Raw genomic sequence first — 17,506 nt, 5'->3', positions numbered from 1 at the left:
CTCAATTAAAAAAGGAAATCCTGCTGTTTGTGACAACATGGATGGACCCTGAGGGTATTATGCTAAGTGAAATAAAGCAGAGCAAGAGAAATACTGTATGATCTCACATATATGTGGAATCTTAAAAATCCAAACTCATAAAGAGAGTAGATTGATGGTGCCAGGGGCAAGGGTGAGGGAGTAGGGGGAAATGGGTAAAAGTGGTCAATGGGTACAAACTTCTGGTTATAAGTAAGTCCTGGGGATCTAATGTACAGCATGGTAACTATAGTTAACAATATTGTATACTTGAAAGTTGCTAAGAGAGTAGACCTTAAAAGTTCTCAAAAGAAGAGTAAGTCCAAAGTAAGCAGAAGAAATATAAAAGATCAGCAATCAGTGAAGTTGGAAATAGGAGTCAACAGAGAAAAATTAATGAAACCAAAAGCTGGTAATTTGAAAAAAATACTAAAATACATAAGTCTCTAATCAGGCTAACTAAGAAAAGAGAGAAAACACAAGTTGTTCATATTAGAAATGAAAGAAAGAGCCATCACTAGGAGTGGATAAAAGGATAATAAAGGAATACTATAAACAACTCTATTTGATGACCTAAATGAGATGGACCCATTGTCTATTTTTTGACCCATTATCTATTTGATACCCTAGGTTAAGAAGACCAAGTCCTTGAAAGATGCAGTCTGCCCAAACTCACACAAGAAGAAACTAACAATTTGAATTGACCTATATTTATTAAAGATATTGAGTCAATGATTAATAACTTTCCAAAACGGCACAAGACCAAGATGGTTTCACTGGTAAATTCTACCAAAAACTTAAGAAAGAACTTATATCAGTTCTCTACAGTATTTTCCAGAAGATAAAAGAAGAGGGAATACCTGATTTCTGCACTTACTCTAAAGCAACAGTAATTAAAATAGTGTGGTAGTGGCAAACAGATCAGTGAAGCTGAATAGAGAGCCCCAAAATAGACCCACATAAATATGGTGAGCTGATCTTTGACAAAGGGAAAAGGTAATTCAATGGAGAAAAGACAGTCTTTTCAACATAAAGTGTTGGAAAACAGGACGAGCACGTGAAAAAAAAAAAAGAATGTAGACACAGATGTTACACCATTTACAAAAATTAACTCAAAATGATCATAGGGTTAAATGTAAACCACAAAACCATAAAACTCCTACAAAATAACATAAAAGAAAATCTGTGACTTTGGATATGTCAATGACTTTTTAAATACAATATCAAAGGCACAGTCCATGAAAGAAATAATTGATATGCTGATTTTCATTAAAATTAAAAACTTGTGGTCTGCTAAAGACATGGTTAAGAGAATTAGAAGATAAGCCCCAGCCTTGGAGAAAATATCTGTTAAAGGGCTATTATCCAAAGTATACAAGCAATTAAAACTCAACAATAAGAAAACATACGACACTAAACAATCAGTGGGTCAATGAGGAAATCAAAGAGGAAATAAAAAATACATGCAGACAAATGAAAATGAAAACACAACGGTCCAAAATCTTTGGGATACAGTGAAAGCAATTCTAAGAGTGAAATTTATAGTAATACAGGCTCACCTCAAGAAATAAGAAAAATCTCAAATGAACAATCTAATCTTACACTTAAAAGAACTAGAAGAACAAATAAAACCCAAAGCAGAAGAAATAATAAAGAGCAGAAAAGATGAAGTAGAGACCAAAAAAATCCCAAACCAAAAAACAATAGAAAAGATCAATGAAACCAAGAGCTGGTTCTTTGAAAAGAGAGAGAAACCTTTAGCAAGACTCATCAAGAAAAAAAGAGGACTCAAACAAATTAAATAGAAATGAAGTAATAACCGATATCACAGAAATACACTGGATTACATAAGACTACTGTGGATAAGTATGTGTCGACAAACTGGACAACCTAAAAGAAATGGATAAATTCTTAGAAACATATAATCTTCCAAAACTGAATCAGGGAGAAACACAAAATATGAACAGACCAATTGCTGGTAATGAAATTAAATCGTTAATCAAAAAACTCCCAACAAATGTCCAGGACCAGCTGGATTCACAGGTGAATTCTACCAAACATTTAAAGAAGAGTTAGTTCTCCTCAAACTGTTCCCCACCCCCTCCAAAAAGAGGAAGAAATGCCTCCAAATACAGTTTACAAAGCTAACATTATTCTGATACCAAAACCAGGCAAAAACATTATGAAAAAGAAAACTACAGGCCGGTATCACTGATAAACATAGATGCAAAAATCCTCAAAGTATTCACAAATGCATTCAACACTACATTAAAAGCATCATACACCATGATTAAGTGGGATTTATTCTGGGGATGCAAGGGTGGTTCAATATTTCCAAATCAATGTGACACATGGAGTTAAAGCATAAAAATGATGAGCATCTCAATAGCTGCAGAAAAAGCATTTGACAAAATTCGACATCCATTCATGATAAAAACTCTCAACAAAGTGGGTTTAGAACATACCTCAAGATAATAAAGGCCATGTATGGAAAAATCCACCGCTAACATCATACTCAATGGTGAAAAGATGAAAGCTTTTCTTCTAAGATTAAGAACAAGACAAAGATGTCCACTCTCACCACTTTTATTCAACATTAGTACTGTTAGTCCTGGCCACAACAATCAGATAAGAAAAAGAAATAAAAGGCATCCGAGTTGGTAAGAAAAAAGTAAAACTTTTGCTAATTGCAAATGACATGATAGTGTATATAGAAAACCCTGAGGTGCCTGGCTGGCTCAGTCGGTAGAGCATGATCCCAGGGTCATGAGTTCAAGCCTCACGTTAGGCATGCAGCATATTTAAAGAAAAAAACCCTAAAGATTCCACTAAAAAACTATTAGAAGTAATAAGTGAATTCATAAGGTTGCAGGGTACATAATTACTACACAGAAATTGGTTGCATTTTTATACACTAACAAAGTCGCAGAAAGAGAAATTAAGACAACAGTTTCATTTACAATTGCACCAAAAAAAAAAAAAATCAAATACCTAGGAATAAATTTAACCAAGGAGGAGAAAGACTTGTACTCTGAAAACTGTAAAACATTTATGAAAAAAAATTGAATGGGGTGCCTGGGTAGCTCAGTTGGTTAAGTGTCTGCCTTTGGCTCAGGTCATGATCTCGGGGTCCTGGGATTGAGCCCTGCATCGGGCTCCCAGCTCAGTGGGGAGTCTGCTTCTCCCTCTGCCCTCCCTCCCCCCACCCCACTCATGCAGGTGAACATGTGCTCTCTCTCTTCTAAATAAGTAAAATATTTTTTAAAAATTGAAGATGAAACAAATGGAAAGATAGTCCATGCTCATGGATTGAAAGAATTAATATTGTTGAAATGTCCGCACTACCCAATGTTATGTACAGATTCAATGCAATCCCTATCAAAATACCAACAGCATTTTTCACAGAACTGGAACAAAAAATCCTAAGTTTTGTATGTATCCACAGAAGACCCTGAATAGCCAAAGCAGTCTTGAGAAAAAAGAACAAAGCTGGAGGTATCACAGTCCCAGACTTTGAAATATACTACAAAGCTATAGCAATCAAAGCAGTGATGTACTGGCACAAAAATGACCAATGGATCAAGGGAACAGGATAGAGACCCCAGAAATAAAACCACACTTAAATGGTTAATTATTCTACAACATAGGACACAAGAATATACAATGGGCATATCAATGGTGGGGAAACCAGACAGCTACGTGCAAAAGAATGTAACTGGGCCACTATCTTAACACACAAAAATAAACTCAAAATCGATTTAAGACCTAAATGTTGAACCAGAAACCATAAAACTCCTACAGGAAAACACAGTAATTTCTCTTACATTGGCCTTAACATTTGTCTAGTTGTATCTCCTCAGGCAAGGGAAAGAAAAGCAAAATTAAACGATTGGTACTACCCAAAAATAAAAAGCTTTTGCACAGTGAAGAAAACCATCAACCAAACAAAAAGGCAATTTGCTGAGTAGGAGCAGGTATTTGCGAAGGATATAACCAATACGGGGTTAATATCTAAAATATATAAAGAACTTAGGGGCGCCTGGGTGGCTTAGTTGGTTAAGTGGCCGACTCTGGATGCGAGCTCAGGTCATGATCGCAGAGTCCTGAGATCGAACCCCACGTCAGGCTCTGTCCTCAGTGGGAAGTTTGCTTGAGGATTCTCTCCCTCTGCCTCTGCCCCTGCCCTCGCTCTCTCACTCTCTCTTTCTCTTTCTCAAATAAATAAACCTTAAAAAAAAATCTACAACCCCACACCAAAAAACCCCAGGTAATCCTATTAAAATGGGGAGAGGTCCCAAAAAGACATGTTCCCAAAGGAGACATGCAGACGGCCAACAGACACATGAAAAGATGCTCAACATGACTAATTATCAGGGAAATGCAAATCAAAATCACAATGAGATATCACCTCACACCTGTCAGAATGGCTAGAATAAAAAATACAAGAAATAAGTTGACAAGGATATGGAGCAAAAGGAACTGTTGTGCACTGTTGGTGAGAATGTAAATTGGTGCAGCCTCTATGGAAAACAGTATAGAGATTCCTCAAAAAATTAAAAAGAGAAATACCATATGACCTAGTAATTCCTCTGCTGGGTATTTACCCAAAGAAAACAAAAACACTAATTCTAAAAGATATACGCACCACTGTTTATTGCAGCATTATTTACAATAGCTAAAATATGGAAGCAACCCAAGTGTCCATGGATAGATGAATGGGTAAAAAAGGTGTTGTGTAGGGGCATCTGGCTGGCTCAGTTGGAAGAGTGTGCAACTCTTCACCTCAGGGGTGTGAGTTCAAGCACTACATTGGGCATGAAACTTACTTTTAAAAAAAGCTGTGGTGTATGTACATACAATGGAATATTACTCAGCCATGAAAAAGGAGCTCTTGCCATTTCTGACAACATGGGTAGACTTAGAGGGTGTTACGTTAAATGGAATAAGTCAGACAGAGAAAGACATGCCATATGATTTCACTTATATGTGGAATCTAAAAAAGAACAAAAACAAAAAGCAGAAACAGACCCATAAATACAGAGAAGAAACCAGTGGTTGCCAGAAGGGTGAGGGTGGGAGAAATGGGCAAAGGGGAGTGGGAGATACAGGCTGTCAGTTATGGAATGAATAAATCATGGGAATGAAGGGCACCCCATAGGGAATAGAGTCAGTGGTACTGTAATAGTGTTGTGTGGGGACACATGGCAGCTGCACTTGTGGTGAGCACAGCGTAATGTACAGAGTTGTTGAATCATATTATGTTGTACATCTGAAACTAATGTAACAGTGGGTCAACTGTACTTCAAAAAGAAAAAAAAAAACGAGGGAAATTGACCCAATTTAAAAATGGGTGTAATATATGAACATACACTTCACCAAAAAAAGATAGGTAAGATGGCTAATCAACTATGAAAAGATGCTCAACGTCCTACGGCAGTAGAGAACTGCAAGTCAGAACAATGAGATACCACTACACACCACTAGATTCTGGCCACCCAGTGTCTGTATGATACCGTCCTAGTGGATCCCTGCCGTCATACGTTTGTCCAGACCCACAGAATGTACAACAAGAGTGAACCCTAATGTAACCTATGGACTTCGGTGATTATTATGGGTCAATGCATTTTCATCAATTGCAGCACATGTACCACTCCGGTGGGGTGTTTGTAATGGGGGAAACTGTGCACGTGTAGACTACCCTAGGTCAGGTACAGGCCATCTCAGCAGCCTGCTTGGTAACGAGTGGTCAGGAATATCACCACCCAGGTGCCACAAGATAGCAAGGGAACTGTGCCTGAGTGTCTCCTCTCCAGACTGGCTGAAGAATTCCAAATGGCTTCTTGGGCTTGGGGCTTGACCTCCCTCTCCCAGGTGGGCCCTCAGGAAGCTCTGCATTCAAGGGCTCCTCCCTCCACCCTGTCCTCACCACCGCAGTAACAGGACTTTCTTCTCTGCACATGAACCCATCCTTTCTTCACTGTATACCCCCTCCCCCACTGGAAGGTAACTTCCCGTGACCTCACAGCCTCTATGGTGCCCGCCATGCCCAGCTCCCAGTAAGTGCCTTCCAATGAATGTAGCAATGAGTGAATGAATAAATGAAACCAAAATCTGGGTTCGGCTGTGGGCATGCATGTATACATCCATGCTTTGCCACACCAAGTGTGCATGGTGTCTCTCAGGGGTGATCCCACCACAGGCTGTCAGTGATGAGGAGTGATGGGCAAGAAGAATGGACGTAGTCAGCTATCACACAAGAATGGAGTAAGCAGGTAGGGTCTGTTCTGGGGACTTTGAGAAGCAGAGACAAAGGCCATGCTTGGAAGGATGGGTAACCTGCAGGCTGGTGGGGGGGGATTGATGCATTTACCTGCCTTATTAGGGGCAAAGGAGGAAAGTGCTGTGTGCATCCAGCTGGGCACCCTGCTTTGTGTTCTACCAGTGCATGCAGCAGGTGGGTAACTCAGCAGCCCAAAGAAGGGTTAGGAAACATTTCAACCTGCCTGGGGTTCAAATGTGTGCAATTGGTACTGTCCTTCATCTGGGCCACAGGGACCCTGGACCAAGCCAGAAAGATATTCCATGCAAATAGTAACCAAAAGAAAGGAATGACTATGCTAATCTCAGACAAGATAGACTTTAAGTGCAAAAAGCTTACAAGAGACAAAGAAGGCCATAATATATTAATAAAAGGTTCAATACAGCAAGAAGATATGACCATTATAAGCATTTATGCACTGAATGACAGATCGTCAATATATGTAAAGCAGAAACAGACTTTTAAATACAGAGAACAAATGGGTGGTTGCCAGAGGGGAGGTGGGTGGAGAGTGGGTAAAATAGATAAAGGGGACTAAGAATACACTTGTCATGATGAACGCCGAAAAATGTATAGAATTGTTGAACTATTATATTGCACACCTGAAACTAATATAACACTGGGTTACTTATACTTCAATAAAAAGCAAGTAAAATTAATATATATGTATATAATCAAAACAGAGAAGATAAAAACAAGAGTTGGTTAGGATGTAAAATGGTACAGCCACTGTGAAAAACATAATGGTGATTTTTCAAAAAATTAAAAATAGAATCACAATATGACCCAGCTATTCCACTTCTAGGTATATACCCAAAAGATGTAAAAGCAGTCTCTCAATCTTAAATTATGTAGAAAATAATATGTGGTTACAAACCAAAGTTACAGTAACAGCAGATCTTACAATTGCCCTTGTATCTACCATTACTGAGATTTTGTTTCCCATTATCACTTCAAATTACTGTCTAGTGTCCTTTCATTTCAAGATGCAGGATGTCCTTGTGTTTCTTTCAGGGCAGGTCAAGTGGTCACAAAGTCCCTCAGCTTTTGTTATTTGAGAATGTCATGATTTCTTCACTTTTGACTGGATTTGTATTTTGCTGGATATAGGATTCTTGGTTGATGGGTTTTTTTTTTTTCTTTTAACACTTTGAATATAGCAGCCCACTGCTTTCTGGCCTCCAAAAGTTCTGATGGGAAATCTGCTGATGATCTCATTGAGGACCTCTTGTATGTGATGAGTCACTTCTCTCTTGCTGCTTTCAAAATACTCTGTCCTTCCACAGTTTGACTGTAATGTGTCTCAGTGTGGATCTCTAAGTTCATCATACTTGGAGTTTATATTCATGTTTTTCTTTAAATTTGGGAAGTTTTTGGTCACCATTTCTTCAAATATTTTCTCTGCCCCTTTCTCTCCTTCTACGACCCCTGCCCCCAGCATGCATGTTGGTCTCCTTGATGGTATGCCCCAGGCCCCTTGGGCTCTATTCACTTTTCTTCAGTCTTTCTTTGTTTCTCAGTTTCAGTCATTTCAGTTATCCTGTTCTTAAGTTCACTAATACTTGCTTCTGTCTACTCACAGTTGCCTTTGAATCCCTCTACCGAATTTCCCACTTCAGTTGTACTTTTTAGCTCCAGAATTTCTTTTGGGTTTCTTCTTAGTTTTATTTTTAGACTCCCGAGTTGTATTTTAGTTTTCAAATTATTTTTTAATTTCTGTTAAATTTCTTCTTTGATCCTTGTGCTATTTAGAAACGTGTTGTTCAATCTGTAAGTATTTTGGGGATTTTCTTTATTCTTTTATTGATTGCTAGCTTAATTTCATCGTGTTCTGAGAGCATACATTGCATGATTTCTATTCTTTTAAATGTGTTAATGTGTTCTGGGAACAAGAATGTGGTCGATCTTGGTAAATGTTTCATGTGAGCTTCAGGAGGATGTTGGTGGATGAAGTTGTCTACAGTTGCCAATTACATGCAGTTGGACTGATGGTGCTGTTGAGTTCAACTATGTCCTTACTGATTTTCTGCCTATCGGATCTGTCCATCTCTGAGAGGGGTATTCAAATCTCCAACTATAATAGTGGATTTCTCAAAGTCTCCCTGCAATTCTACCAGCTTTCCCCTCACACAGTCAGACGCCCTGTTGTTAGGGGACTACACGTTAAGGATTGTTGTATTCTTGGAGAACTGATCCCTTTGTCCTTATCTAAGACCCATCATTATCCTTCTAACTTTCTGTGCTCTGAAGTTTGCTCTGTCTGAAATTAGTATAGCTACACCCACTTTCTTTGGATTAATGTTAGGATGGTGTATCTTCCTCCATCCCTTTGCTTTTAATTTTGTGTGTCTGTATATTTAAAATGGGCTTCTTGCAGACACCAGATAGTAAGGTCTTTGTTTATTGATCCACTCAGACAGTCGGTCTCTTAATTGGTGTATTTAGAACCACTAACTAAGTGATCATTGATATAGTTGGATTAATATTTACCATGTTTGGTACAATTTTCTATTTGTTGCCCTTTTTTCTTTGTTTCTCATTTTTTCTTCCACTTGTTTTCTGCCTTTTGTGGTTTTAACTGAACATGTTTTATGATCCCATTTTTCTCTCTTTTCTTAACATATCAGTTATACTTTTTTATTTTTTAAAAGATTTTATTTATTTTACAGAGAGACACACACAGAGCAAGAGAGGGAACGCAGCAGAGGGAGTGGGAGAGGAAGAAGCAGGCTTCCTGCTGAGCAGGGAGCCCGATGTGGGGCTCAGTCCCAGGACCCTGGGATCGTGACCTGAGCCAAAGGCAGACGCTTAATGACTGAGCCACCCAGGCACCCCTAGTAATACTTTTTTAAAACCTTTTTTTAGTCATTGCTCTAGTGTTTGCAAAATATATTTACAACTAATGTAAGTCCACCTTCAAATAACACCATACCACTTCTCAGGGAGTGTGTGTGCCTTATGATAACAAAATATTCCTAATTCTTACCTCCTGTTATCGCTACTTCCCTGTATCATTGCTCTTTCATCTCACACATAAGCTGTCATTGTTGAACACTGTTGCTGTTACTATTATGGAAGAGATTCCTATCTGTTAGATCAGTTAAGAATAAGAACAACAAAAATTTTATTTTACCTCCACTTACTCCTTATGTAATGCTCTTCTTTCTTTATATAGATCAATAGTTCTCTTTGTATAGATAGTTCTCATCTATCATTCCCTTCTCTTCAAAGAACATTCAAGCAGGGTGGGTCTACTGGCAACAAATTTCTTCAATTTTTGTTTGTGTGAGAAAGTCTTCATTTCTTCTTCGCTTGTTTTCAAATTTTTATTGTGGCAAAATACATAGTGTATAAAATTTACCATTTGAACCATTGTGAAGTGTATAGATCAGTGGGATGAAGTGCATACATGTTGTTCTTTGGCCCCTACAGATCCGGTCTTTGTCCCCATTGAGCAGGAACCTGCCCCTGCCTGCCAACCCTTTCTACTTTCTGTCTTTATGATTTTGTTTACACCAGCTATCTCATATAAGTGACTTGTTTCTTTCTTTTCTTTCTTCCTTCCTTCCTTCCTTCCTTCCTTCCTTCCTTCCTTCCTTCCTTCCTTCCTTCCTTCCTTCTTTCCTTTCCTTTCCTTTCCTTTCCTTTCCTTTCCTTTCCTTTCCTTTCCTTTCCTTTCCTTTCCTTTCCTTTCTGAAAAGTTTTAGGGGCACCTGGGTGGTTCAGTCAGTTGAGCATCCGACTTGTGATTTCAGCTCAGGTCATGATCTCGGGGTCATGGTATTAGCCCCACGTCAGGCTCCACACTTGGCATGCAGTCTGCTCGAGAGTCTCTCCCTTTCCCTCTGCTCTTCGCCCCGTCCATGCACACTCTATCTCTAAAACAAATAAAATCTTTTTTAAAAAGTGAAAGGTTTTAATTCCCCCCTTTTAAATGTACACTCTATTACTATTCTTGTTGCAGTTACTATGGAGATTACATTGAACATCCTAAAGTTATAACACTGTAATTTGATTTTTATAACTACATAACTTCAAATATACAAAAATTCTGCTCGTTTACAGATCCATCCCCACCTCTTTTGGTTGTTGATGTTATAAAATTACATCTTTGTACATTGTGTGTAGAAAAAAATAAATTAAGAATTATTTTAATGCATTATTTTCTTAAATCATAGAAAACAAAAAATATAGTTATAAGCAATCGTTATGATGATACTAGATTTTATTACTGTCCACGTATTTACCTTTATTGAGACCCTCATTTCTCATTTGGTTTCATGTTCTGTTTCACACTACCTTCAGCATTCCTTGTGGGGCAGGTCTCATGGTCCCAAACTCCCTTTTTGTTTATCTGGAAATGTCTTGATAATTCCCTCACTTTTGGTTGGGGGGGGGATGAGGGGCAGAGGGAGAGAGAGAATCTCAGGTGGACTCCCTGCTGAGCATGGAGCCCAATGTGGGGCTTGATCTCAGAACGCTGAGATCATGACCTGAGCCGAAATCAGCAGTCAGACACTTTAGTGACTGACCCACCCAGGCATCCCACCCTCACTTTTGAAGGACAGTTTTGATAGGTATGGGATTCTTGGTTGACAGTTTTTTCCTTTTATCACTTTGAGGTGTTGGCCCACTGTCTTCTAGCACCCAAGGTTTCTGAGGGGAAATCTGTGATATCTTATTGAGGACGTGTATGTGCCGAGTCTTCTGTGTTGCTGCTTTCACGATTTGCTCTGTGTTTGTCTTTTGACAGTTTGATTATGTGTCCTGATGTGAGTCTTTGAGTTCGTCATGCTTGGAGTTTGTTGAACATCTTGCATGCTTATAGTCATGTTTTCACCAAATTTGGAACACTTTTAGCCACTATTTCTTCAAATATTCTCTCCTCCCCTTTCTCTCTTATCCTTCTGGGATGCCCTCAGTGTGCACATTGGTCTTATTGGTTGTGTCCCACAGGTCCCTTCTCTTCAACCTGTTCTCTTTATGTGCCCAGAATTTCGAATTTCAGCACTTCTATTCTCGAGCACCAGTTCTTCTGCCCCGTCAGATCTGCCTTCAAATCCCTCTAGTGTCTTTTTCATTTCAAATTACTGTAAGTTTTATTATTTATTTTTTTGAAAGATTTTATTTATTTGAGAGAGAGGCAGAAAGAGCACAAGCAGGGGGAGGGGCAGAGGGACAAGCCAACTCCCTGCTGAGTGGAGATCAGGACATGGGTCTTGATCCCAGGACCCTGAGATTATGACCTGAACCAAAGTCAGCCACTTAATCAACTAAGCCACCCAGGCACCCCTCAAATTACTGTAATTTTTAGTTCTGGAATTTCTTCTGGTTTGTTTTTAGTGTTTTTTTTTTTAAATCTCTTAATTGTTTTCCCATTTTGTTCATACACCACATTCTTGACCTTCTTAATGTCCTCCTTTGGTTCTTTGAGCCTCTTTAACAATGCTAATTTAAAATCTTTGTCTAGTACGTCTGCCATCTGGTCTTTCTCTGGGACAGTTTCTGTTGGTGTAATTGTGGGGTTTTGTTTGTTTGTTTTGTTTTGTTTTTCCTTTGAAGAGGCCATATTTCCTGTTTCTTTACATGTCTTGTGACTTTTTGTTGAACACTGGACATTTGAAAATAACAATGTGACAACTATGGAAATCAGATTCTCCTCTACCTCTGGGTTTCCTTTGTTATTGTTTTTGTTTTTCAGGATGTCATGGGCTGTCTTTTGCTGAGGGTCAGCCTGAGATGTAAACTTAAGTTCTTTTCAGGTTGCATCTTTCCCTGGGTTAACTGGTGACTTTCTCATTTCCCCACATATGCAACTGCTTTTTCATGTCCTAGTCTTTAATGTCTGGTTCCCAGACAGGGGAAAAGAGAAAAATGAGAGGGGGCGCATATCAGCCTTTTAACCCTCCAGTGGTTCCTTCAGCGGAAGGGGCAGGCACAGCCACAGTGGCCACCCACCTCTTTGTCTGCATCTCTGTGAGCAGAGGCAGAAATTAGTGATCAGATCCCCAGTATTTGGGGGACAGGGTCCTTATTGCCAATGAGGTTCTCATGAGCTGCGTGCAAGCTGCACCTGCAGCAAACGTATGACTGCCTGCTGTGGGTCAGGGGTGGGGATAGGTGGCCGCTACTGTGCTAAGAGCTGAAATGGCCAAGATTCACTGCAATTTCCCATGCAACTCTACAGTAGACTTTGGAGTTCCAATGTAGTTACTTCAGACAGATTCCGGTAATGCCGTGGTGCAGGTGATGATACAGACTCCCAGTACTTCCTACATTCATCTTCGTGCAGCCTTCCTTTCCCTCACCTGTGAAGGATAGTTTTGCAGGGTGCAGAATTCTAGGATGGTGGGGGCTTCTCTCAACCCATTAAATGTTACGCATCACTCTTTGTTGCTTGCGTGGTTTCTGAGGAAGAGTCCAGTGTAATGCTTACCTTCCCTTCGCTTTAGGCAAGCTATTCTTTCTGCAGTTTGAATGTCCTATGCTGAGGTGTCATTTCAGTTTGGCATCTTTGCTGCTTGGGTTTCTCTGAGCACCCTGGATCTGCAGTTTGGTGTCTGACATTCATTTGGGGGAAATTCTCGGTCATTATTGCTTCAACTATAGCTTCTGTTCCTTTTTTCTCCTTCAAGTGGTCACCCTATGCACATGTCACATCTTTTGTAGTTCTGTTGGTTATTCTGTGACATTGTTTCAGTCTTTTCTGCTCTTTGCTCTTTACTTTTGGTGTCCCTGTTGGCATATGCTCATGCCCAGTGGAGTCCAGTCTGCTGAGGAGGCAGACACAGGTATTTTCTTTCTGTCTCAGTGCGTGCGATCTCTAGCATTTCCAAAATTTTTTCTTAGATTTTCCATCTCTCTGTTTACATTACCCATCTCTCTTTTTTTTTTTTTTAAGATTTTATTTATTTATTTGACAGAGAGAGACAGCCAGCGAGAGAGGGAACACAAGCAGGGGGAGTGGGAGAGGGAGAAGCAGGCTCCCAGTGGAGGAGGGAGCCCGATGGAGGGCTCCATCCCAGGGTCCTAGGATCAGGACCTGAGCCGAAGGCAGACACTTAATGACTGAGCCACCCAGGCGCCCCTGTCTTTGTGTTATACCTTGTGGGTTTTTATTGAAACCCAGGCTTGATGTATTGGGTGAAAGGAACTCTAGTAAATAGGCCTTTAGTGGTGTGGTGTTAAGTGTGGGAGTGGGGGAAGTGTTCTACAGTGTAGGATTAGGTTTCAGTCTTTTGTGAGCCTGTTGACCTGGGATCTGACCTTCAAAGTGCCTCTCAGGGTTTTCCCCACCGTATGTGGGCCAGCATGGCCAGAGGAGGCTGGAGCGGGGTGTTTCCCTTCCCGACATGGGAGGGTAAAGGGTGTGGAAGAAGTTGGGTATGTGCCTTCCCCCAGGTTGGTTAGACTCTGATAAAACCCCAGCAGGTTAGGCCTGGTAAAATAGTTTCTTCTGAAGCAGGTCTTTGAGGAAGAACAGGGTGCCCTGCATATCTCCAAATGGTTATTTCTGCCTTTCCCTGCCAGGGCACAAGGGGATTCTTTTCCTCATTGTTCACTGTGAGACCCTGCTGGGCCTCTCAGAGGCACATCGCAAAAGCGCAGAGCCCCTGGTGACTGGGTCCCCTGGAGTTTTGTCCTTTAGAGCTGTCCACACGGGGCCTCCAGCAAGTTCAGTCGCGGTGTAGGTTTGCGCGTCGGGCACCGGCTCCTGCGGTGTTTGAGGGGCTCTACACCGCTCATTTGTGGTTCTCGGTGTCTGCCGGCCTGTCTAGCTTGCCCTGTGACCTCGCTTCTCTGACCGAACTAGGGCTTGTTGATTTTCAGTCCAGCTGTTTACTTGTTGGAAGGACAGAGCAACAACTTCCCAGCATTGTACATGCAAGACTGGAAACCAGAATTCCCCTCTCTTTCTCTTTTTTTTCTAAAAAAGATTTTATTTATTTGACTCTAGAGATAGCGAGAGCACAAACAGGAGGAGCGGCAGAGGCAGAGGCAGAAGCAGACTCCCCACCAGGCAGGGAGCCCAATGCGGGACTCGATCCTGGGACCCTGGCACACACTTAGCTGACGGAGCCGCCCAGGCACCTCCCTCTAGAGTTTTAATAGGTAACACATTCATATATACAAAGTTCGGGAAGGAAGAAAGGATATGCAGAGCAGAGCCAAGATTTTATTTTCACCACCACATTCTGCTTGTAATTTGTAACTATGACTAGCTTCTCGTGTGTTATCTCCAGGATAGCATATACTCACAGGAGCACGTGGCTGAGTACAGATGTGTTTATATATATTGTAAATATATGTATATTGTAAATATGTATTTAATAGGCTCTGTGCCCAACATGGGGCTTGAACTCATGAAGCTAAGATCAGGAGCTGTGTGCTCTCCAGCAAGCCAGCCAGGGGACCCTGTGGCATGTTTTTGCATCAGTGGCGTCGTCGTGTGCCCAGCATCTTAGAATTTACTTTTTCTTACTCAACAGCGTATCTTGGAGATTGGTCTTTGTAATGGCTGCACAGTGTGTCTTTGGTGGGATACTTTAGATGTTTCCAATTTTATTTTTTGGTCACTTATGTGCATTACAGTTCTGTGAACTGTTGTGCAGAGATTTCAATTTACTTTTACTGTGGTAAATATCTGTAACCTAAAATTTACCATTTTAATGGTTTTTAAGTTCAGCGGCCTGAGTACAGTCATGTTGTGCAACCATCACACCACCCAGCTTCAGAACGTTTGTATCTTCCCAGACTGAGCCCTGTCCCCACTAAACATGAGCAGCCCGTCCTCCTTCAGCCCCTGGCATCCACCATCACTGTCTCTGAATTGGACTACTCTGGGTACCTCTAGATTTTAATTTTTTTTAAAGATTTTATTTATTTGACAGAGAGAGAGAGACAGCCAGCGAGAGAGGGAATACAGCAGGGGGAGTGGGAGAGGAAGAAGCAGGCTCCCAGTGGAGGAGCCTGATGTGGGGCTCGATCCCAGGACCCTGGGATCACGCCCTGAGCCGAAGGCAGACGCTTAACGACTGCGCCACCCAGGCGCCCCTAGATTTTAATTTTTAATGTAGGTAAGATTACCGGTCTCGTCCTTGATGGCTGACACTTTACTGTGTTGTCTAAGTCAGAGATGAAAATGATGCCCTCATTCCGGGGGCTCACCCCTTTGCTTGGATTGTCTCGGAGTGTGAAAGCTGGAGAGGACGGTGAGCAGAAGGCGGATGGAGAGCAGCCGCGCTGGACACGGGCCCTGGGAAAGTGACCAGCGCAGGTCACAGCGTGCTCAGCACCACCGTATCTTTGGATGGGAAGAGGCTGTGTGCCCTCGAAGGCCCCCCGACTCGTTATCCAGTTAGGGCACGTTGGGGCTGGTGGGACCGGGTCCGGATCGCAGGACCTTGCCCGCTGTGAGTTCAGGTGGCCTGTGTGTCTTGGAGTTCACGCTCCAGAACAGTTGCCCGGTTCCTGTACCTGAGCGCCCCAAGGCCACCTCACGCAGGACTTCCCTCCCCCACTAATTACAAAGGTAACTCATGTCTTTTGTGCCAAATTAAAATGTTATAGAAAAACGTAATGCACTCATCATGGTCTGATTCCCAGAGAAAACCTCAGCGCACAGTGAGGCACATTTTTTTTAATGTTCTTTTGTATTCCAACACATTGATTCCTGCATTTAACAACATACATGGCCATCATTCACATGCATACATAGTGATGGATGTACCTCAACTAAAAAAAAGTATTGAGAATGTATTCGTTGAAATTTTTATTGTAAATAAAAAAATAAAATCTTGATAAAGGGCACCTGGGTGGCTCAGTTGGTGAAGCGTCTGCCTTCGGCTCAGGTCAGGATCCCAGGGTCCTGGGATCGAGTCCCGTGTCGAGATCCTTGCTCAGCGGGGAGTCTGCTTCTTCTTCTCCCTCTGCCTCTTCCCTCTGCTTGTGCTCTCTCTCTGTCTCAAGTAAATAATAAAAAAATAAAATCTTAAATTTTTATTGTAAAAGTGTTTTATGAATACATTCTCTGAATCAACAATATATGAGGAAAGTGACATTATTTCCCTTGTTTCTCCCTCTCTCCTCCTCCCAGACAGAATAATTTCCATCCCTTCTTCTTTGCATTTACACACACACACACACACGATGCTTCACAACCGCGGACTTGGAACAGCACTCACGTCACTACAAGCGTGACTCGTTGCCTTACCGGCTGGGTGATTTTCGAGTATGCCGTAATTCAGTGCCTGAGAGTCACCTGAGAAACTTGCTAGAACACGGTTGCCGAGCGTCGCTCCAGGTCTCGTGCTGGGGTGGGTCAGTGCAGCCCGAGGCTGTCCTGAGGTGCCCACGTTGGGAACCAAGTCCTGTGCAGCGCTGCTGCTTGTACAAATACCGTGTGTATTTGAGGGTTTTGTAGGGTAATTTTAGGCATGGAAATGATGGGCCAAAGATTAGCAGCAACTACTTTTACTGATGTGGCCAAATGGAGGTCCGACAATGCAGACTCTCTCCCTCACAGTGTGTGTCCTGCCCCCCTTCCCCATCACCCAGGGCAAACGTTGTAAAGACTGCTTTTATTTTGTTAGTTTGAGATATATATAAATACATAGATAATTATGTAATTACAAAGAAGCTGAAAAATGAATTCCTTTTTTGTAAGTAAACTTTTTATTTTGGATTTATGCAAACATGGTGAGATGATGCCATGTGCCCTTCCCCAGCTTCCCACCATGTTAATGTACCCAACTATGGTTTGTTTCCCAGAATGAAGACATTAACACTGGTCTGTTACTACCAACTAAACTTTCCCACCAACATCCTTTTTAGATCCCACATTGCATTTAGGGGTCTTGTCTCCTTAGGCTCCTCTGGTCTATCCATGTCTCCCGTGTCCCAGACAGTTTGAGGAATCCTGGTCTGATATTCTGTAGAGTGTCCCTCAATTTGCGTCTGGTTGATGTTTTTCTCATGATTACACGGGGGTTATAGGTTTGGGAGGGAAATAGCAGGGGTGAGGTGTCTTCTTATCCGGTCATGTCACACACAGTAGCTGAAACACGTTACTGCACGTGTCCTTCAAACGTAAACTGTGCAGTGAGGACTCCGGACACACATGACAGCAGCAAAAGGAAGTACTCATCACTGGCTCCTCCTTCCTCCCTT

General features: G+C 41.5%; 1 protein-coding gene across 1 annotated transcript in view; it reads left to right on the top strand.

The window, feature by feature from the left end:
* Positions 1-11,696, top strand: part of BICD2 (BICD cargo adaptor 2) — a 63,275-nt gene extending 51,579 nt beyond the window's left edge. Inside the window, exon 9 of the mRNA XM_045772559.2 lies at positions 649-11,696. The gene's annotated coding sequence lies outside the window, so the exon portion shown is untranslated. The remainder of the gene's footprint in view (positions 1-648) is intronic.
* The last annotated feature ends 5,810 nt before the right edge of the window (positions 11,697-17,506 follow it).

This window comes from Ursus americanus, chromosome 34, assembly GCF_024610735.1.
Source record: "Ursus americanus isolate L20-20 chromosome 34, mUrsAme1.1.p, whole genome shotgun sequence".
NCBI classification, from domain to species: domain Eukaryota; kingdom Metazoa; phylum Chordata; class Mammalia; order Carnivora; family Ursidae; genus Ursus; species Ursus americanus.
This window is presented reverse-complemented; position numbering and strand designations above follow the sequence as displayed.